Here is a 23,394-nt window from a genome sequence, read left to right as displayed (position 1 = left end):
TTGCAAATGAGACTCACAAATGTAAGAAAACAAGATTTAACAACTGGACAGCACAGTGATCATTACTGTTAAATGTGACAAAAAAAAACACATTGATATTATTAAAAAATTAAAATTTCTTAACAATAAACAAACAGAAAAACTAACATTGGTACAGTTGAGTAGCGATATTGATTCCCAGGTACTGGGAATTGGTACCATATGGATTCAACCATGAAAGGTACCCACCATAGTGCTAGTTGGCAGTGTAGAAGTTAGACTACACTAGAGTACAGGTGGGTCAAACTTTTTTTTAGTGAAGGCCACATCGCAATCATAGTTGCCCTAAAAGGGACGCTTGTAACAGTGAATAATATAAATATTTAAAATGTATAATAGCCTTGTTACACAATTTGTATAAGCAACTGTTTTTGATTACCAGTATATATTTTACTTATATGTGTCTGATAACTTGCTTTGAAATCTTAAGTCAAGGGTGACCATCGACTATAGTTCGCTATTTATTTTTGATAACTGAAAAAAACCCAACTATTAAAGTGTAAAACATATGCGACTGCATGCAACACATTTTTCAAAATTGAAAGAACAAATGCATTTGTCCAGAAGTACTTTTTTATTTCCAGCCTTTTGTTGGCCACTTGAATTATTTGGTGGGCCAGATATTGAGTTTGCCCTAGTGAATTAAGTCCATCCATCCATCCATTTTCTACCGCTTATCCCTTTCGGGGTCGCGGTGGGTGCTGGAGCCTATCTCAGTTACAATCGGGCGGAAGGCGGGGTACACCCTGGACAAGTCGCCACCTCACACACAGGGCCAACACAGATAGACAGACAACATTCACACTCACATTCACACACTAGGGCCAATTTAGTGTTGCCAATCAACCTATCCCCAGGTGCATGTCTTTGGAGGTGGTAGGAAGCCGTAGTACCCAGGGGGAACCCACGCAGTCACGGGGAGAACATGCAAACTCAACACAGAAAGATCCCGAGCGCAGGATCGAACCCAGGACCTTCGTATTGTGAGGCAGACGCACTAAGCCCTCTACCACCGTGCTGCACTAGTGAATAAAGTATTAACTACAAAACAAGCGATCATCTTTCAAGTCAGCTATTTCAAACTAAACGACCGACCACCTGGTAGTTTACTTGATTAAAATCATCTGTGAATTCTTCTAAAAATTCATCTGAGTTCTTTGTCATAGTATGCATAATCCCAAATTTATGTTGCTCTAATCTTGGCACCATATTGTATGCTGTTCTATTTCAGGACTGCATATTTACATCTTAAGTGGCTGAACTTGGATCGAAAGCTAATCACTAGCTGACATGAAGCAGTACTGACAGCGGTGGTAGACCAGCAGGTGTTCAGGCACCGGGGGCTATAATCCAAACATGACGGAGGATGCTTTGCTTCCCCCTCTGCCTCGTGTGTGTTTGCATACTCTGTGTGTGTATGGCAACGCATCGATTAGTTCCCCTTTGGTCAGGTTTGACCCAGTTTGGTTCAGGAAATCTTTCTCACTAATGGAGGTTCTCCAATCTTTGACTTTAGTACATTGAACTAAAAGCTGCTGTAGTAAATGTAAATTTATGATCTGAATGAGAGGTGGGATTAATAATGTTATAGTTGTGAACAAATAAGTTGAATGTGTGGAAAAAATTGGTTGATTAATCGTATCTCTTGAAGCTATTGAGGCAAATGAAGTGCACTACTTGGCTGCAACCAGCAGGGGTGGTGTTGAGTCTATTTAAACCAGTGTGTGGTCTAAAGAAGAACAATATGATTTAACTACCGTATTTTTCGGAGTACAAGTCGCACCGGCCGAAAATGCATAATAAAGAAGAAAAAAAACATATATAAATCGCACTGGAGTATAAGTCGCATTTTTGGGGGAAATTTATTTGATAAAACCGAACACCAAGAATAGACATTTGAAAGGCAATTTAAAATAAATAAAGAATAGAGAACAGGCTGAATAAGTGTACGTTATATGACGCATAAATAACCAACTGAGAACGTGCCTGGTATGTTAACGTAACATGTTATGGTAAGAGTCATTCAAATAACTAACATATAGAACATGCTGTACATTTACCAAATAATCTGTCACTCCTAATCGCTAAATCCCATGAAATCTTATAAGTCTAGTCTCTTACGTGAATGAGCTAAATAATATTATTTGATATTTTACGGTAATGTGTTAATAATTTCACACATAAGTCGCTCCTGAGTATAAGTCGCACCCCCGGCCAAACTATGAAAAAAACTGCGACTTATAGTCCGAAAAATACGGTATATGTAGCCACACGGATACTTTTTCTTAACCTGACTCTCGCCAGATCCTTGTAGTTCACTGAGCTCCACACAAATATCTGGGACTTCTCAATAGGAAATGTATTTCAGAAGGTGGGGCCTTGTAAAAAAAAATCATTGTATGTGATTGGATAAACCACTTGTCCGTTATCTTGAATGACGTGCTACTTCAACCACTCACATCGAAATCAACCCGTGACGCTGATGAGAGCGACGCTGGGAAATACAAAACAGAACAGCCGACATATTGGATAACGACAGAGCGAAAAGTTAGAGAACTTTTACTGAAACAACGCAGCAATGTCAGTAGAGAGTTAGGGTTAGGGTTAACCCCTACGGATCTGATCCTCTACCAGACCAATCAGCAGGGAGACAATTATACCGACTGGGTTCTGCACTCGTCCCTTTTCCTTCACCACCTGTGGAGCGATTTGGTAAATCAAGCTCTTGCCAAACCCGGTCGGAAGAAGAACCAAAACATCCTTGAACCTTGAACCTTGAACCTATCCTTGCCACCAATAAATGTCTTCAAAAGCATTCTCTGTTCATATTTTAAAGAATTAATATTCGATAGATTCGACAAAACAGTTGCAATAGAAGAATCAATATCAGCACACGACTCCTCGCTGCGTGCCACCATTGTTGTTTGAATCAAACGGTCGCTTCGGCGCTACGTCACATCTATGAAATCCCGCCTGGCGATCCTGATTGGTTCATTATTTTTTGATACCTTAAAGGAGTTTGCAATGCCCTAGAGCCCAGATCCTTGTGTGGAGCTCAGCAAACTACAAGGATCTGGCGAGAGTCTGGTTAACTTTTTCTTAGTATTATCCAGTATTTTGGTTTTCATTTATCATTGTGAAAAGTCCGATTTTACGCAAGGCGGAACTTCCGCATAACTTTCTCTTTTTGTTTGGTAAAAATAAGAAGTTTGGACTAGGACTATAGTGAAACAGGATCAACTGCAAAACGTAATACATATACAGGACTGTCTCAGAAAATTAGAATATTGTGATAAAGTCCTTTATTTTCTGTAATGCAATTAAAGAAAAATGTCATACATTGATTATGGCATACAGCTTAAGAAAACTCAAAAATCGTATCTCAAAAAATTTTAATATTTCCTCAGACCAAGTAAAAAAAAAAGATTTATAACAGCAAAACAAAATCAAACATTTGAAAATGTCAATAAATGCACTCAATACTTGGTTGGGAATCCTTTTGCACGGATTACTGCATCAATGCGGCGTGGCATGGAAGCCATCAGCCTGTGGCTTTGCTGAGGTGTTATGGATGCCCAGAATGCTTCAATAGCGACCTTTAGCTCATTTGCATTATTGGGTCTGGTGTCTTTCAGCTTCTTCTTCACAATACCTTACAAATTCTCTATGGGGTTTAGGTCAGGGGAGTTGGCAGGCCAATCGAGTACAATAATGCCATGGTCAGTACACCAGTTACTGGTGGTTTTGGCACTGTGGGCAGGTGCCAGATCATGCTGGAAAATGAAATCATCATCTCCATAGAGCTTTTCAACAGATGGAAGCATGTAGTGCTCTAAAATCTCTAGAAGCGTCTGACTTGGGCTATGGAAAAGAAGCACTGGACAGTTGCAGAGTGGTCCAGAGTCCTGTTTTCAGACAAAAGCAAGTTTTGTATTTCATTTGGAAGTCAAGGCGCTACAGTCTGGAGGAAGGCTGGAGAGGAGCAAAATCCAAGTTGCTTAAAATCCAGTGTGAAGTTCCCACAGTCAGCAATGGTTTGGGGAGCCATGTCAGCTGCTGGTGTTGGTCCACTGTGTTTCATCAAGTCCAGAGTCAATGCAGCTGTGTACCAAGAGGTTTTAGAGCACTACATGCTTCCATTAGTTAAAAAGCCTAATTTTCTGAGACAGTCCTGTATGTGTATACTTTGAAAACATTTCTTTAAACCAGATATAGATATAATTTATTTTTTTATCGTAACTTTTATAAAAGATCCAACTTGATATAGACTGTAATTATTGTTAGGCCTTGTTGATTGTCTTGTTTGTTATGTAACAAGCAGTCATATCCCTTCTGCAGTGGACATTGGTGTTTTGCATATCAGAGTAATTATTTTTCCCAAATTTTTTACCTGTCAAGTTCTTTTTCTGACTTTTGTCCGCCTGCACTTGAAAAGGCTGAGAAGATCGTATAGAGGACACTTTATCAACTCAACTGTTGTAGATTTTGTAGGGTTTATATCACACCACATCTATTACAGGAGCATTTAAGGATAGGGTGAAGACCTTAAACCAAAGAGGATTTACTAGCATTCAATACTTAGTATAGCAATCAATCTTCATAGTATTTGCATCCAACTGTATCTTAGGGCCAACAATAGTAATAACATACCAGTGGTCCCTCCGGTCATCTCTCATTCAAATTCCATTCATGTAGTGCATCCGCATCAAAATGACTTAATTCTGTGAAATTCCCATTTTTATGTCTTATGCATGTCACATAGTATCAATAATTAAATACATCAGGCATTCATTGGTATCATAGTCTTGAAATATGTGTCAGCGAGGATTTAGCTTTGAGAATCATGGTGATATTTACATTTTCCAAAATGTGACCCAACAGTACTTCTGACATAGGAGAAAGATCAAAGACAAAAGTCTGCTGCACAGGACTCTTGGTTCCTAGGAAGATATCTTAGATAAACTAATTGTCTTTTTGAAACAGAGCTGAAATTAGTAAGTAGGTATACTGCAGTTCAAATGTATTTTGTACTAGGGATGTAATGATAAATGGTATTAATAATACACCAAGGTAAAACTCTAGCCGGTTTGTATGACCGTATTTTTTGGACTATAAGTCGCAGTTTTTTCATAGTTTGGCCGCGCTCCAGTGAGATTTATATATGTTTTTCTTTCTTCTTTATTATGCATTTTCGGCAGGTGCGACTTATACTCCGGTGCGACTTATACTCCGAAAAATACGGTACCTTTTAAATGACCATGATTGATAACCACACTTTGATAAACTCGAATGGGCGACACGTACTGCTCATTTTGTGGCAAAGCAAACAAGCGCGAGCTAGCTTAAATGCTAACCTAAATACAAGAGACATCAACCTTTTTCCTCATTAATAAACAACATACCCCAACGTCAACTTGTAGAAACACATTACTGTCTGAGCAACTAAGCCCCTGCTCAGACAGAAACTCATTTTCATCATGAGCCACATTGCAGTTACAGAAGCCCTTAGAGGGTGGCTCTATGATACCCAATTGCCCATTTTTCTTTTTTATTGTTGTCATTGTTTACTGACAAAATGAGGGAACACTTGCTTTCAAATCAGAAGTCAATCTGACAAGGAGATATTTAATTTCAGCAGGTGCAGAATTTTAATCAATTTGAGAAGGGTTACATCCATCCATCCATCCATCCATCCATCCATCCATCCATCCATCCATCCATCCATCCATTTTCTACCACTTGTCCCATTCCCGGTCGCAGGGGATATCTATTATGTATTTTTTTCTTTTTTTTAAAAATCTTTTTAATTGTTTGTGGGCCACATGTAAACTGAGCTACTCATTTGTGCACATTGAACCTACATTAAAGACTGAACTACAATACAGAATGATCGATCAATATTTGGAGGAATACTACTACAACAAGAAGTGAACTTGCGTGAGCATGAACTGGAAGTGAAGCCCATAACACACACCTATTTTACTTTTATCATTAAAAAACCACACACTAAAACTATTACAAATGAAAACAGAAGAAGATAAATATATTTCAACACTCAAATATTAATAATATGGCTCTAAAGAGAAGCCATATATGGCGTGTGTTACGATGTAACGATATAAAAATGTCATATGACCAAATGATCATGGTATTGTAGAATGTTCTCAAAAAGTATTTCATACACACTTGGAAATCTGTCATTCAAGTTTCTATTTTTAAAACGTCAATGTGGCTTGTATTCATGTTTGCATTTAAGCTAGCTGGCGATTAGGGCGCTAGCTGCTTCTTCTTAAAAAATGAGCTGACGTTTTTCAATGTGGTAATCAAACACGGTTGTACGAAAAATAAAACTTGAAACGGTGATATTAACCGTTGCATATTTTGCCGTGGTTTATCATTATGCTATCCTACGTGTGATTCCTTTTTTATTACATTTTTTACTAAAACTTTGTCAGAGGATTTCAGTGTGTAAATAAGTGACAATAATGACAATTTTGTCACAATAACCATGATGTGATATTTTTGTATCATTACATCCCTATTTTGTGCATGTGTGAAGTGCTTCCATAAACGTGTTTACACATTGCCACTAATTTCCCCTTTATTCCACTCTTCTTCCTCTTTTTTTATTTAGTTCTTGGTTTACTCAGTCAATCTCTCTTCTCACACTTTTTAGTAACCCAGGGGTGTCAAACTAATTTTAGATTGGGGGCCACATTGAGAAAATCTACTCCCAAGTGGGCCGGACTGGTAAAATCACGGCACGATAACTTAAAAATAAAGACAACTTCAGATTGTTTTCTTTGTTTAAAAATAGAACAAACACATACAGTTTTTTTTTTTACACTTAAAAGTTGCGGTTAATAGTATTCTATCTTTTTTCGTCGTTATTTTTTTTTTCTGAATAAATTATGTGATAATGTTCATCAGTCAACTCTTTGGTGTTAATTCTCAATCTATCAAGATAAACAAATTCTATCAAAATCAAATTACAAGATGTTATCTATGTAGTTTGATCATTTTCCTCGACTGATGCACTGACATCATGTGGTTTATTCTGTACATATGTTGCATCGTTTACAACAGTGTTTTTCAACCACTGTGCCGCGGCACAAGTGTGCCATGAGATGCAGTCTGGTGTGCCGTGGGAGATTAACACCACAGACTGTGGATGCTTTTAAAAAAGGCTTAAAAACCCTTCTTTTTAAAAAAGCCTTTTTTTTTTTTTTTTTTAGATATATGCACACTAGTTTTAGCTATTTGGCTGTTCTAGTTTTAATTTTTTTAAATTTTGTATTATCTTTTTATTTTAATACACTGTAGCATTTTGAGGTTGTTTACTCAATGTAAAGTGCTTTTTACAAATACAATCTATTATTATTATTATTATTATTATTATTATACACTAATTTCAACTATTTGGATTAAAAATATTTTTTGCAAACCAGTAATTATAGTCTGCAAATTATGTGTTGATTTTGAGTGTTGGTGCTGTCTGGAGCTTGGCAGAGTAACCGTGTAATACTCTTCCATATCAGTAGGTGGCAGCCGGTAGCTAATTGCTTTGTAGATGTTGGAAACAGCGGGAGGCAGCATGCAGGTAAAAAGGTATCTAATGCTTGAACAAAAAAATAAAACAAAAGGTGAGTGCTCCTAAGATAAGGCATTGAAGCTTAGGGATGGCTATGCAGAACAAAACTAAAACTGAACTGGCTACAAAGTAAACAAAAACAGAATGCTGGACGACAGCAAAGACTTACTGTGGAGCAAAGACGGCATCCACAATGTACATCCGAACATGACATGACAATCAACAATGTCCCCACAAAAAAGGATAAAACAACTGAAATATTCTTGATTGCTAAACAAAGTAGATGTGGGAAATATAGCTCAAAGGAAGACATGAAACTGCTACAGGAAAATACCAAAAAAAGAGAAAAAGCCACCAAAATAACAAGAACTAAAACACTACACACAAGAAAACAGCAAACAACTCAAAATAAGTCACGGCGTGATGTGACAGGTCATGACACTACACCTACTTTGAGACAAGAGCTATATTGATGCATGCTTGGTTATGGTTTAAAGTCATATCCAACAATTGCGACGACGACTTTTTATTGTCAACTGAGTTTCGTTTTTTAATGATTTCTGCTGGTGGTGTGCCTCCGGACTTTTTTCAACGCAAAAAATGTGCCTTGGCTCAAAAAAGGTTGAAAAACACTGCTCTACAAAGATACAAATAATTGCTATTGCGACATCCATCCATCCATCCATTTTCTACCGCTGGAGCCTATCTCAGCTACAATCGGGCGGAAGGCGGGGTACACCACAGATAGACAACATTCACACTCACATTCACACACTAGGGTCAATTTAGTGTTGCCAATCAACCTATACCCAGGTGCATGTCTTTGGAGGTGGGAGGAAGCCGGAGTACCCGGAGGGAACCCATGCAGTCACAGGGAGGACATGCAAACTCATTGGACACATTTAGAACAGCTGTTATCTTCATTCAAAAATGTCAGGTTAATTTTTTTTTACCCTCGGGCCGTACATTTTACACCCCTGCTGTAACCCGCCGATTATGACCGCAATGAAAGTACAAGCTACCGACAGATTGGCCGATAGGGATTCATGCTGTATTTCATGGAGTCTTTGACTGCTATTAGAGTGCTAGTTTGCTGAGGTCTGTGTTGCCTTTTTTTTTTTCAGAACGACATGAGACTTTATTTGCTTAGCGATCAATAGGCACAAGAAAAGGGCTGCGTGAGTCATGAATGAGCTGAGCTTTGCCACATTTCATCTGCATTATAAAACATGCATGGGCCAAAATAGATTTCTGCCGGCACTTTCTAATGCAACACATTGTCTAAATGAGTCACTTCAATGACAGCTGGACGCTCTCCACACACGTATGCATTTCCTCCTTGGAAATTTGGCAGCTATCTCTCCATGATTTATTCATTTGGTCTTCATTGTGTCAGCTAGGTACCAACCTCTACCATGTGAGTAATAAAAGTAAACAATTTGTTCTATCACTGCCACAACACAACAGCTATTTAAATATTAATCATGTGGGGGCCACACCTCATTACTCGCCCACATTCTCCCTGCCACCTTTGTTTAGTGACTGTCGTAGCCTTTTCATTGACTTCAGGCTATTGCCACAATACTCCAACGGACCGTGTTGAAGACTTATCAGCCCTGATAAAGACCACTCACTGTTGTTGTTGGGAGTTATGTATCATTAACCAGCATACTATCAGGCCACACGTGTCCTCGACAAACCTTTTACACAGGACTATTCAACTGGTGGCCTGGGGTCCAAATCCAATGGCGCCATACGGGCCCCACGAGTTCAGTTCAAAGCTTGGGAGAATTTTTTTTTTTTTTGCAGCAAATTCCTAAAATCACGAGAGTGCTCCTGTGGAATACAGTAGATCAGGGGTCACTACCTTTTTGAAACCAAGAGCTACTTCTTGGGTACTGATTAATGCAAAGGGCTACCAGTTTGATACACACTTAAATAAATTGCCAGAAATAGCCAATTTGCTCAATTTACCTTTAACTCTATGTTATTATTAATAATTAATGATATTTATCTTTGTGGAAACACTGATCATCTTAATGATTTCTCACAATAAATTTATATAGAAACAGATAAATATCAATATGCAACACTTTATTTTTATATTTTCTCTAAGTGCACATTTTTCAAATTGAACATTTTCAAATGATCACGTCTTGTGAAATCACAATATCCCATTTTAACTAGCGAGCCACTAACATTTTTGAACGAATCATGAATTGCTTTGTACCATGTTTGTACAAATAATAACTCATGTAAAATACAAAAGTCAACTCTCAAATTTTTAAATAACTTTGAACTGAACACCAAATCTGTTATCTGTTTCTTTGTCAGTTAGTGAAGACCAAGTCTTTAAAATATTTTCTTGGATTTTCAAATTCTATTTGAGTTTTGTCTCTCTTAGAATTAAAAATGTTGAGCAAAGCGAGACCAGCTTGCTAGTAAATAAACAAAATTTAAAAAATAGAGGCAGCTCACTGGTAAGTGCTGCTATTTGAGCTATTTTTAGAACAGGCCAGCGGGCTACTCATCTGGTCCTTACGGGCTACCTGGTGCCCGCGGGCACCGCGTTGGTGACCCCTGCAGTAGATGAACTTGGAACACTGTGAACACGTTGGCAGACCCTTGCATTGACATTTTAACCTTGCTGGCAAACATAAAACACCGGAGTCCAAACTTTACATAACTGAGACGTTCCTCAAGGCAGCCCTTCTGAGTCCTCTCATTGTTGGCAGTTACAATTTTGGTAACACTTTAGTAGGGGGAACATATACACCATTAATTAGTTGCTTATTAAAGTAACAAATACTTAATTTAGAGTTATTTGGACACTAGGGGAACATATAAAGGTTAGGGTTACCGTATTTTCCGCACTATAAGGCGCACCGGATTATAAGGCGCATCTTCAATGAATGGCCTATTTTAAAACTTTGTTCATATATAAGGCGCACCGCATTATAAGGTGCATAGAATAGACGCTATAGTAGAGGCTGGGGTTGCGAGACCTGTTGTGGCTCAATATTGGTCCATATATAAGGCGCACCGGATTATAAGGTGCACTGTCAGCTTTTGAGAAAATTGGAGGTTTGTAGGTGCGCCTTACAGTGCGGAAAATACGGTACTAATAAGCAATAATTCTGAGGTTATAGAGGGAAGACTCTTAGTTAATGGCTTACTGGTTGTATAATAAGGCCATGCAGAATAAGGCATTAATAAGTACTTAATAATGACTAATTAAGAGCCAATATGTCACTAATTTGCATTTTAATAAGCAACTAATTAATTTTGAATATGTGTTCCCCATACTAAAGTGTTACCACTATTTTTTTCATAACGTGATTTATGTCTGGGGATCCTAACCTTTTTGACCTCATGGCCCAACTTTTCCACTACAGAGGGGCCCACAGCTCACCCAAATATTAACACTGAATTAGTAATCTTACTCTTGATCATACTCAATAATTATACCTACCGTAAATTCCGGACTATAAGCCGCTACCTTTTTCCTAGGCTTTGAACCCTGCGGCTTATAAGACGGTGCAGCTAATTTATGATTTTTTTTTTTTTTGCTAACGGTCATAATGCATATAGCTTTAAAAAAAAAAACAAGCAAATACCATGAATAAGTGTGTTATTGTTTGTTCGATGGCGTCATCTTTTAGATGGTGCTGCTGTGCTGCATTGCCTTTCTGTTTAGACTGAGCCTCCATCCGGAAGTAGAAGTCCTGTTCTGTCTCATAGCCACCCATAGCGTTTCTACTTGTATGCACTCTTCATTCATCACTCCAAGCAATGTTCGTAAGTTCTACAATATAACTAAAACAATTCTTACTTGCTAAACCGCCCCATATGTGATGACTGTTTTAATGCATATTTGTACACGCTATCATAATTTAATGAAGCTAGCTAATATGCTAACATGTTTACGAGTCTTTGTTAGTATTGTTAACATACAATAGCATTCTTTTTGTATTGTTTTAATTTTGTAAATTCACTTAAACATAACCGTGGACTTATTGAGTCTGTTCAGCTGATTGGAGAGCGAGCCACCACAGCTCGTGGGTCCATGACGATGACTTCTGTTTTGTTTACTGCCATGTGACAGGCACCGTTTGGAAACAATTAATGTATGTCAATAAACATTTTAAAAATATTTCTGTGTAAATAACTCATTTCACAATGTATATATAGGCTTTATATGGAAAAATATATTTTTCTTCTAAAATGTGGTAGGTGCGGAACGGTAACCTTCTTACAGTTTAACAGGATAAACCTTGTCAAATGATATGGAACAATGTTTTTAATCTCAAAGATTGCAATGTTTCGGTCGGGTTGATTACAAAATAAATACTAATCAAATATACTGTAAGAAGAGACGCATAAAAACTGATGAAAAATAAATATACATACAGTTATACATACATTCAGTTACGAACTTTCCAACGCAGTTAATAATAATTATTATTAATAATAATATCTTTGTTTTTTAAATAACTTATCAATACAGTTAAAGTGCAATTGAAAATACATCTTTACCACTTTAGTCATAATTTTTTAGCTTAAACTTCTCTCTGACTTTAGCCCCAGACTTCTTCTGTTTGTGTGATATTGTCATTACTGCCACAAGTAGTGAAAAAGTGTATTACAACTGAGTACTGCTGCGGCCCTCAAGTTGGTTATGATGTATGATTTATGTAATTAAGGTGTTGCTGTCGCTTGTTTACCTCAGATGTAGTCATTTGCTCAACTTCTTTAGTTATACTCGTGGTGTTCCTCAAGATTCCATTTCAGGTCCTCTCTTTTTCATCATTTGGACTATTCAACTGGGGGCCTGTGAATTCCGTGCAAAAAACACTTGCGAGAGACTACGTTTGTCACTCACAGCAGATTCTTAAAAACACTACAGCGCTGTCATAGAGACGATCTTTGACTTGATTTTTTGCGGAAGGTCCTTAAAAACAGCAGAGCGCTCCTGTGACTCTTGACAAAATAAATAGACTAAAATCAAATGTCTACTGTAGAGGACGTTGGTTATCTGGAATATACAAAATAAGACTAATAGTGAAGGGAGAAGTTCAGCCTGCTGGTTTTTAGCTTTCTGGAAATATGGCCCCCAAAACAATTTAGCAAAATATCCCTATGAGCTTGAGGTGATACTGTATGTAAAGCGATACTCAGCAAGTTTTTCACGACTACAAGCAAGGACGTGTTTTTTTTTTAGGTTGTACCAAACATTTGAAGGGGGTAAAAGACGAAAAAAACTTGAATGATTAATGGAACAAGCCCTCTCGGGCCCTAGTGGCTTATGCAAAAGCACAAAAAAAAAAAAAAAAAAAAAAAACTTTCCTGGACACAGTCATTAAAAATGATTTTTGCCAAACATTTGTTTGTTGTTTCAGCTGACAAGTGGAAGATATTTCTTGAATTAACTGTGATTACTCCAGCTGGAAAGTGTTACAACCACACGTGCAGGCTTTTAATAGACTTTGTGATTTTCTGTGTAAAAGAAATAAAGAGCTCCCCCCCCCCCCCCCCCCCCCCCCCCCCCAAAAAAAAGTTATATCTTGCATTTTAAAATTGGGAATACTTGCCTCCATCCAGGGCTGTCTCTCACTTTGCAGTCAGTGCATGGCTAGCTTCCTCACGCGTGTCCGGCTTGTGTCTTTTGCAGCCGCAACTGTGAGTCAAAGCATTAAGCTGTCACTATTACAGTCCATTAACATTGCATGCTTCGGCGCTTCACATGAATAACCTGAGACTTTCCTGGAGCTTTTGTAATCCAATCAAAACCCCTGACAGACACATGAGTTGTCACCTGCGGGCTTTGCCATTAAACACATTATCACTCGTCTGTGCAGGACACAGTCCAGATTTAAGGGGATCAGGACCAGCAGTGGAGCACTCATTGGACACTTTATTAGGTACATTCAAGTTAAAGTACCAATGATTGTCACACACACACACTAGGCGTGGTGAAAGTATTCTCTGCATTTGACCCATCGCCCTTGATCACTCCCTGGGAGGTGAGGGGAGCAGTGAGCAGCAGCGGTGGCCTCGCCCGGGAATCATTTTTGGTGATTTAACCCCCAATTCCAACCCTTGATGCTGAGTGTTAAGCAGGGAGGTAATGGGACCCATTTTTATAGTCTTTGGTATGAACTCACGACCTACCGATCTCAGGGCGGACACTCTAACCACCACGCCACTGAGCAGGTATATATTTGATAATAATATATATAATCACGAGTTTATTCAAACTAATCTGCTTTTACAAGGATAACAGTGCTTAGTTTTTCATTAATTGAGTTTATTAATTTAAAAATTGTGTTTATTTTTGTCCTTTAAAGCCTATTTATATATTACAAACCCCGCTTCCATATGAGTTGGGAAATTGTGTTAGATGTAAATATAAACGGAATACAATGATTTGCAAATCATTTTCAACCCATATTCAGTTGAATATGCTACAAAAACAACATATTTGATGTTCAAACTGATAAACATTTTTTTTTTTTTTGCAAATAATCATTAACTTTAGAATTTGATGCCAGCAACACGTGACAAAAGAAGTTGGGAAAGGTGGCAATAAATACTGATAAAGTTGAGGAATGCTCAACAAACACTTATTTGGAACATCCCACAGGTGAACAGGCAAATTGGTAACAGGTGGGTGCCATGATTGGGTATAAAAGTAGATTCCATGAAATGCTCAGTCATTCACAAACAAGGATGGGGCGAGGGTCACCACTTTGTCAACAAATGCATGAGCAAATGGTTGAACAGTTTAAGAAAAACCTTTCTCAACCAGCTATTGCAAGGAATTTAGGGATTTCACCATTTACGGTCCATAATATCATCAAAGGGTTCAGAGAATCTGGAGAAATCACTGCACGTAAGCAGCTAAGCCCGTGACCCTCGATCCCTCAGGCTGTACTGCATCAACAAGCGACATCAGTGTGTTGAGGATATCACCACATGGGCTCAGGAACACTTCAGAAACCCACTGTCAGTAACTACAGTTGGTCGCTACATCTGTAAGTGCAAGTTAAAACTCTCCTATGCAAGGCGAAAACCGTTTATCAACAACACCCAGAGACGCCGTCAGCTTCACTGGGCCTGAGCTCATCTAAGATGGACTGATACAAAGTGGAAAAGTGTTCTGTGGTCTGATGAGTCCACATTTCAAATTGTTTTTGGAAACTGTGGACGTTGTGTCCTCCAGACCAAAGAGGAAAAGAACCATCCAGATTGTTATAGGCGCAAAGTTGAAAAGCCAGCATCTGTGATGGTATGGGGGTGTATTAGTGCCCAAGACATGGGTAACTTACACATCTGTGAAGGTGCCATTAATGCTGAAAGGTACATACAGGTTTTGGAGCAACATATGTTGCAATCCAAGCAACGTTACCATGGACGCCCCTGCTTATTTCAGCAAGACAATGCCAAGCCACGTGTTACATCAACGTGGCTTCATAGTAAAAGAGTGCGGGTACTAGACTGGCCTGCCTGTAGTCCAGACCTGTCTCCCATTGAAAATGTGTGGCGCATTATGAAGCCTAAAATACCACAACGGAGACCCCCGGACTATTGAACAACTTAAGCTGTATATCAAGCAAGAATGGGAAAGAATTCCATCTGAGAAGCTTAAAAAATGTGTCTCCTCAGATCCCAATAGTTTACTGAGTGTTGTTAAAAGGAAAGGCCATGTAACACAGTGGTGAACATGCCCTTTCCCAACTACTTTGGCACGTGTTGCAGCCATGAAATTCTAAGTTAATTATTATTTGCAAAAAAAAAAAAAGTTTATGAGTTTGAACATCAAATATCTTGTCTTTGTAGTGCATTCAATTGAATATGGGTTGAAAAGGATTTGCAAGTCATTGTATTCCGTTTATATTTACATCCAACACAATTTCCCAACTAATATGGAAACGGGGTTTGTAGATTATATAATGATACAATATGTATGTATTATTTACAATATTTAGCTAAGGGTGACAAAACACTCACCCACTATTAATACTAGAAAGGTTGCATACAGACTAAGTATCTTTATCTAGTTATCCACCTGACCTGTGTTGGACCTCTTTAGTTCAGGTGTACCTAATGAAGTGTGAAGTGAATGTTTGTACTGTATATACGCCGTTGGTATGGGAAATCTTCATGAATGACGCCGCAGGTAATTAGGACAAAGACTGTGTTATGACTGTAAATATCCATTAAGTTTCCTTCATTAGAACACGCGGTAAGAGACATTTTCCCCAAAAATTCAGGTTAACTGATAATAAACACTTGAAAAAAAAATCTTCCACACGATTCTTGTTTTTCATTTGTACGAATAAACCTTACCGGGATAACAAAATAAGCGACGCATTTATTGATCTTGATGGGATAATGAAGGCAGTGTTTGAGTGGCATATGAGTGTCTTGTGGAGACATCATTTGCATAGTATTATTTGCACAGTAATGAGAGTCTTCTGCCTTCTTCCACACGATTCTTATTTTTTATTTCGTACGAATAAACGTTACCGGGATAACAAAATAAGCGACGCATTTATTGATATTGATAGGATAATGTGTTTGAGTGGCATATGAGTGTCTTGTGGAGACGTCATTGGCATAGTATTATTTGCATAGTAGTGACAGTTTTCTGACTTTTTTTGGAAAAAAATCTTCCACACGATTCTTCTTTTTAATATGTATGAATAAACGTTACCGGGATAACAAAATAAGCGACACATTTATTGATATTGATGGGATAATGTGTTTGAGTGGCATATGAGTGTCTTGTGGAGACGTCATTTGCATCGCATTATTTGCATAGTAGTGACAGTCTTCTGACTTTTTTTGAAAACAATCTTCCACACGATTCTTCTTTTTTAATATGTACAAATAAACGTTACGGGGATAACAAAATAAGCGACGCATTTACTGATATTGATGGGATAATGAAGGCAGTGTTTGAGTGGCATATGAGTGTCTTGTGGAGACGTCATTTGCATAGTATTATTTGCACAGTGATGACAGTCTTCTGCCTTCTTCCACACGATTCTTCTTTTTTAATTTGTACGAATAAACGTTACGGGGATAACAAAATAAGCGGTGCATTTATTGATATTGATGGGATAATGTGTTTGAGTGGCATATGAGTGTCTTGTGGAGATGTCATCTGCATAGTATTATTTGCATAGTAGTGACAGTCTCCTGACTTTTTTTGAAAACAATATTCCACACGATTCCTCTTTTTTAATATGTACGAATAAACGTTACGTGGATAACAAAATAAGCGACACTTTTATTGATATTGATGGGATAATGTGTTTGAGTGGCATATGAGTGTCTTGTGGAGATGTCATTTGCATAGTATTATTTGCATAGTAGTGACAGTCTTCGGACTTTTTTTGAAAACAATCTTCCACACGATTCTTCTTTTTTAATATGTACGAATAAACGTTACGGGGATAACAAAATAAGCGACACATTTATTGATGTTGATGGGATAATGTGTTTGAGTGGCATATGAGTGTCTTGTGGAGACGTCATCTGCATAGTATTATTTGCATAGTAGTGACAGTCTTCTGACTTTTTTTGAAAACAATCTTACACACGATTCTTCTTTTTTAATATGTACGAATAAACATTACGGGGATAACAAAATAAGCGACACATTTAATGATATTGATGGGATAATGAAGGCAGTGTTTGAGTGGCATATGAGTGTCTTGTGGAGACGTCATTTGCATAGTATTATTTGCACAGTAATGACAGTCTTCTGCCTTCTTCCACACGATTCTTCTTTTTTAATTCGTACGAATAAACGTTACCGGGATAACAAAATAAGCGACACATTTATTGATATTGATGGGATAATGTGTTTGAGTGGCATATGAGTGTCTTGTGGAGACGTCATTTGCATAGTATTATTTGCACAGTAATGACAGTCTTCTGACTTTTTTTGAAAACAATCTTCCACACGATTCTTCTTTTTAATATGTACGAATAAATGTTACGGGGATAACAAAATAAGCGACGCATTTATTGATATTGATGGGAAAATGTGTTTGAGTGGCATATGCGTGTCTTGTGGAGACGTCATCTGCATAGTATTATTTGCATAGTAGTGACAGTCTTCTGACTTTTTTTGAAAACAATCTTCCACACGATTCTTCTTTTTTAATATGTACGAATAAACGTTACAGGGATAACAAAATAAGCGACGCTTTTATTGATATTGATGGGATAATGTGTTTGAGTGGCATATGAGTGTCTTGTGGAGACGTAATTTGCATAGTATTATTTGCATAGTAGTGACAGTCTTCTGACTTTTTTTGAAAACAATCTTCCACACGATTTCTTCTTTTTTAGGGATAACAAAATAAGCGACACATTTATTGATATTGATGGGATAATGTGTTTGAGTGGCATATGAGTGTCTTGTGGAGACGTCATTTGCATCGTATTATTTGCATAGTAGTGACAGTCTTCTGACTTTTTTTGAAAACAATCTTCCACACGATTCTTCTTTTTAATATGTATGAATAAACGTTACCGGGATAACAAAATAAGCGACACATTTATTGATATTGATGGGATAATGTGTTTGAGTGGCATATGCGTGTTTTGTGGAGACGTCAGCTGCTGCTTAGTTACATAGTAATGGCTCAGATTAAAACCACAAACATTGTAACTGTACGCAACCACTTTGTATTTTGACTCCTTTTTAAAAAAAATTTAGATGAATTCCATTTAGTAAAAAAAAAAACCTCAATATAAGAAAGATAATGAATAAAAGTCACTTACGTACAATCCGATTTGAAGTAAATGTCAAAAGATGCAAAATGTGAAAAAAAAATCAAAAAAAAAAATCAAAAATCCAAGTCAACATAACAAAGTCAGCCGGCTTTGATAGGTAACACTAATGGTGAAACAAAAAAAAATCTCACCGCATCTTTACGTAAGCACGGAAGTATTCTTCCGTCGAGGGTGACAAAGTGTCCGCTGACTGTCTTTAAAGCGCTTATAATCCGTGGTGGTAGCCATGTGTGCGTCAATGCTTCATTGCAATGTGCTGTGCCTCCAGCTGCACATGCACAAATGAATTTGAGCTCCTTCTCCCCCTCCTTTCTCCCGACCCTCTCTCTCCCTCCTGGTATCCCCTCCTCCTGGGTCAAGCCTGTCCTCTGGGACTGAGGGTGGAGCGTGCTGCCAGTCGAGGAACGGTGTGATTGTCATACATACCTATAATATATATGTGTGTGTGTGTGTGTGTGTGTGTGTGTTTAAGTGCGTGTGTGTGTATGTGTGTGAGTGTGTGAGAGAGAGAGAGAAAGGTGGTCCGCTTTGGAAAACATTGTGTTTATCTGCATGCCGACTCGCATAAAGGTTAATGTTTGCTAGGGGGTACTCACTCCCCTCATTCAATTGATTAATGACTTGTGCATACATGCTGCTTTTGTTTTTATTCCGAGCACATTCTGTTGTCTTCCGTGTCCTTTTGTTGCTGGTGGCCAAGTCCCTGCACTTAAAAGCCTGTGTACTGTAAAACTGTCATTCGGCTGAGTCAGCAGGTCATGCCCTTGGCGTGTGCGGAAGGTTATTACGGAAACAGTCCGTATGTATTCCGCATTTTAGAGGCACGTGCGATGTGATGGAGGTGGCATTGACACCGACAGGGGGACAGACACAAAGACTAAATTCAAGTCGACTTCAAAGTGTGGGAATTTTTGAGAACGGAAGCTGTTAGAACTTGTGACTGAGGAATTTAGGTCTGTTTAAAAGATCAAGACACTCAGTATGTGTGGTTAAATCTAAATTATTTGGATCATATGACATTTTTTTTTACAATTGTTTTTTGTGTAGTGTTTATCAGACCGCGCCTGTAATGATATTTTAGCCATTTATGATGTTAAAGTTTCTCTTGACTGGATCACCCATCATTTTAACAGGCATTTCACCCAATAAGCAGTCAATAGACATACAATCCCATACAGCAGTGGTTCTCAACCTTTTTTCAGTGATGTACCCCCTGTGAACATTTTTTTTAATTCAAGTACCCCCTAATACGAGCAAAGCATTTTTGGTTGAAAAAAAGAGATAAAGAAGTAAAATACAGCACTATGTCATCAGTTTCTGATTTATTAAATTGTATAACAGCGCAAAATATTGCTCATTTGTAGTGGTTGAACTAAGTTGAACTATATGGAAAAAAAGATATAAAAGTAACTAAAAACTTGTTGAAAAATAAACAAGTGATTCAATTATAAATAAAGATTTCTACACATAGAAGTAATCATCAACTTAAAGTGCCCTCTTTGGGGATTGTAATAGAGATTCATGAACTTAATTCTAAACATTTCTTCACAAAAAAAGAAATCTTTAACATCAATATTTATGGAACATGTCCACAAAAAATCTAGCTGTCAACACTGAATATTGCATTGTTGCATTTCTTTTCACAGTTCTTTGTGACAGACATTTTAAAAAAATCTCACGTACCCCTTGGCATACCTTCAAGTACCCCCAGGGGTACGCGTACCAACATTTGAGAACCACTGCCATACAGTACATAAAACAAAAAAAAATACAGTATAATAGGCATTATCACATACTATTAAAAAACAGTTGCTTGTGCATATTCAGTAAAAGGCATGTAATAAATAAATAAAAGCAGAAATAATTTTTTTTAAATATATATATATATATATATATATATATATATATATATATATACTTTAAAAATGTGTCTACACATTCTATAAAAGACAGAGATACCAGTGTTTCCATAAATACAGTACGATTGGTACTTGGGCTGGGTGATATGGCCTTTTATTAATATCTCAATATTTTTAGGCCATGTCACGATACAAGATGCACTATATTGCCAAAAGTATTTGGCCACCTGCCTTTACTCACATATGAACTTGAAGTGTCATCCCATGGAATTGTCCAAAATGTTTTGGTATCCTGGAGCATTCAAAGTTCTTTTCACTGGAACTAAAGGGCCAAGCCCAACTCCTGAAAAACCAACCCCACGCCATAATTCCTCCTCCACCAAATTTCACACTCGACACGATGCAGTCCGAAATGTAGCGTTCTCCTGGCAACCTCCAAACCCAGACTGGTCCATCAGATTGCCAGATGGAAAAGCGTGATTCATCAGTCCAGATAAGGCGTCTCCACTGCTCTAGAGTCCAGTGGCGACGTGCTTTATACCACTGCATCCCACGCTTTGCATTGGACTTGGTGATGTATGGCTTAGATGCTTGGCCATGGAAACCCATTCCATGAAGCTCTCTGTGTACTGTACGTGGGCTAATTGGAAGGTCACATGAAGTTTGGAGCTCTGTAGTAACTGACTGTGCAGAAAGTCTCTGCACTATGCGCTTCAGCATCCGCTGACCCCTCTCTGTCAGTTTACGTGGCCTTCCACTTTGTGGCTGACTTGCTGTTGTTCCCAAACTCTTCACTTTTCTTATAATAAAGTTGACTTTGGAATATTTAGGAACGAGGACATTTCACAACTGGATTTGTTGCATAGTGGCATCCTATGACAGTTCCACGCTGGAAATTACTGAGGCCCATCCTTTCACGAATGTTTGTAGAAACAGTCTCCATGCCTAAGTGCTTGATTTTATACACCGGGCCAAGTGATTAGGACACCTGATTTTCATCATTTGGATGGGTGGCCAAATACTTTTGGCAATATAGTGTATGTATCTTGATATTTTGCCGTAGCCTTGAATTAACACTTGATGCATGTAATCACAGCAGTATGATGATTCTATGTGTCTCCATTAAAACATTCTTGTTCATACTGCAATAATATATGCTCATTTTAAACTTACATGCAGAGAGGGAAACCACAACTAAGTCAATTGACCAAAACTGTATTTATTAAACAGTTATTAAGCAGTGGCACAAACATTCATGTCATTTCAAAACAGAAAGTGCAAGATTGTCAGAGACATTTTAAAACAAGCTATGCGTACACTTTTGTGCATGGTGTCACTAAGATGACATATCAAAACAACACTAAATTAAAGTGTACTTTTTGTACAGAACGCCACTACAATCGTTAAAAACAAATAAAGTCCACTTGTGTGCATGATGTCACTAAGATGACATATCAAAACAACACTAAATTAAAGTGTACTTTTTGTACAGAACGCCACTACAATAGTTGAAAACAAATAAAGTCCACTTTTGTGCATGATGTCACTAAGATGACATATCAAAACAACACTAAATTAAAGTGTACTTTTCGTACTGAACGCCGCTACAATATTTTAAAACAAATAAAGTGCACTTTTGTGCATTATGTCACACAAGATATTTCAATAACTGTCAAATAAAAATGAGCTGCATAATAGGAAATCAAATAGTGTATGTCCTTCGCTATGTGGTAGCTTACTGCAGACGTTATCTCCAGTTTTTGACTACTTTTTTCATATGGTTTTGATGTGGAAATGGAAGATGCCAGGCTCAATTGGGTCAGTGCTGGTTGGGGGGTGTCAACGGCCAGAGATATTTACATGCGGAGTTTCAAGCACGCTTCATTCTCTAGCGGGTGACTTTTCAAATGATGCTACAAATTAGTAGTGCTGCTACTTTTTGTAGCAACGCTTTTGCCGCATACTTGACATATTACGGTTGTCTGTTCAACATCTTCCCGCTTGAAGCCAAACCACCGCCAGACGATGGAGCCTGTGCTCTTTTTCTTGGGAATTAATTCTTCTTCCTCCATTTTTTACCGTATTGGCACCTTCTCTCTCTCGTATTACCACTCGCACCGCTCCAAAAGCACCACTTGCCACTGCTAACTTTACCCATGCTGCTACCTCTCTGCTCCGCGAGGGCGTATGACGTTGCACTCGCGACAGTCTGTGACGTATGTAAGAAGGTGCGCTTGTTTTAAGTCTCTGTGAGAAGCAGAGACCACAAGGAGTGAGAAAAGCCTGAAGTGTAATGCCCGCAGCTAAAAGCAACTGCGTGAGAACGTATACTCCAATACTCACGATATAGTCATTTTCTACATTCGATATATCGCCCAGCCCTAATTGGTACCTAACAGAACTACACCTAGGATTGGTTATCTGTATAATAAGATCATTCTTGGACCCCTGCAGTCTACATATAAATTTAAGCATTAGTTTTCTCAGGGTAGCGTGGAAGGTGTTTATCCCTAAATCACAAAAAAGTCACTCCAGGATTTGCAACTTTGTCCAATTTCGACAAACAATTTGTCTCGAAACACATCAACTTTTAAATCAAAACTTATGTTTAATTCTTGTGTAGACGAAGAAGGATCAACAACATGTAACAATAATAACTCTTCGTTGCTCAAACGGCCTGATTGTCATCCTCCTGCGGATATTAGACCTCTTGCCAGTTAATGTCTATGACGCTAAGCCTTGAGGGTAGTATAGTATTTTAAAATGTACTCCCTCATTTAAGACAATTTAAGACACATTTTCATTTCCAATGCTGACGTAGCAAACAAGCAGCATTTGACTAAGATGTTGAAATGTGATGATAATCCCTCATAGTCCCTTTATTTCCCAACTCAAATAAGGGCTATAGATTCATAAATGTTCTTAAAGTATGGGGGTATATGTGCTGGAACATTAATGTTTGATGATGGACAAACACTTTTAAGCATAAAATAAACAGCGGACAATAGGGAGCTTTTGATTGTATTTGTTTTTCTAATTATAGTAAATGATTATCTGTATTGGCCCTGTGATGAGGTGGCGACTTGTCCAAGG

At 37.9% G+C, this 23,394-nt stretch overlaps 1 protein-coding gene across 1 annotated transcript in view; it reads right to left on the bottom strand.

Annotated features, from left to right (window-relative positions):
• Positions 1–18,705, bottom strand: part of LOC133623488 (vasopressin V2 receptor-like) — an 83,912-nt gene extending 65,207 nt beyond the window's left edge. The window contains exons 1-2 of the mRNA XM_061986698.2: positions 18,431–18,705; positions 13,222–13,307 (exon numbers count right to left, since the gene is read on the bottom strand). The gene's annotated coding sequence lies outside the window, so the exon portion shown is untranslated. The remainder of the gene's footprint in view (positions 1–13,221; positions 13,308–18,430) is intronic.
• Between the last annotated feature and the right edge of the window lie 4,689 nt (positions 18,706–23,394).

The sequence above is a fragment of the Nerophis lumbriciformis genome, linkage group LG01 (assembly GCF_033978685.3).
Source record: "Nerophis lumbriciformis linkage group LG01, RoL_Nlum_v2.1, whole genome shotgun sequence".
Lineage (NCBI taxonomy): Eukaryota > Metazoa > Chordata > Actinopteri > Syngnathiformes > Syngnathidae > Nerophis > Nerophis lumbriciformis.
The sequence above is the reverse complement of the archived record's forward strand: the minus strand, read 5'-3'. Positions and strand labels throughout refer to the sequence as shown.